Raw genomic sequence first — 668 nt, 5'->3', positions numbered from 1 at the left:
CTAGTCTATAGTCTAGTCTATAGTCTAGTCTATAGTCTAGTCTATAGTCTAGTCTATAGTCTAGTCTATAGTCTAGTCTATATTCCAGTCTATAGTCTAGTCTATAGTTTACTTTATAGTCTACTTTATAGTCTAGTCTATAATCTAGTCTATAGTCTAGTCTATAGTCTAGTCTATAGTCTAGTCTATAATCTAGTATATAGTCTAGTGTATAGTCTTTAATATATGGAAAATTTAATTTAAAACTTTAAAGAATTCAAACTTGTCAATGAGGAATTTACTGAAAACTTTATTTATAAAGTGATTTCATCTAAAAATTTTTTGCGAGCCATTGTAATGTCAAAATATACATATATATCCATGTATATTACATGTATATGTACGTATAAATATAATATTTTATTTTATTTATTTGTATCATAACAATTGCTTCAATTAATGTCATGTTGTCAAATATACTAAATACACATATGAATCCTTATTAAGGTTTTATTTTATTCATCTTCATCGCAAAAAAACTTTATTTCAGTTATTTTTTATAGTTTCTTTACAGAAATAACAAAAAAAAAAAAACACCAAAAACAAATCACATCTTATCAATTGACAACAGTACAAATAAGAATCCTAAATTTGAAAGTAAATGTGAATATCAAGTGGCAATAATATTG

The sequence above is a fragment of the Lucilia cuprina genome, chromosome 5 (genome assembly GCF_022045245.1).
Source record: "Lucilia cuprina isolate Lc7/37 chromosome 5, ASM2204524v1, whole genome shotgun sequence".
Taxonomy (NCBI): Eukaryota; Metazoa; Arthropoda; class Insecta; order Diptera; family Calliphoridae; genus Lucilia; species Lucilia cuprina.
This window is presented reverse-complemented; position numbering follows the sequence as displayed.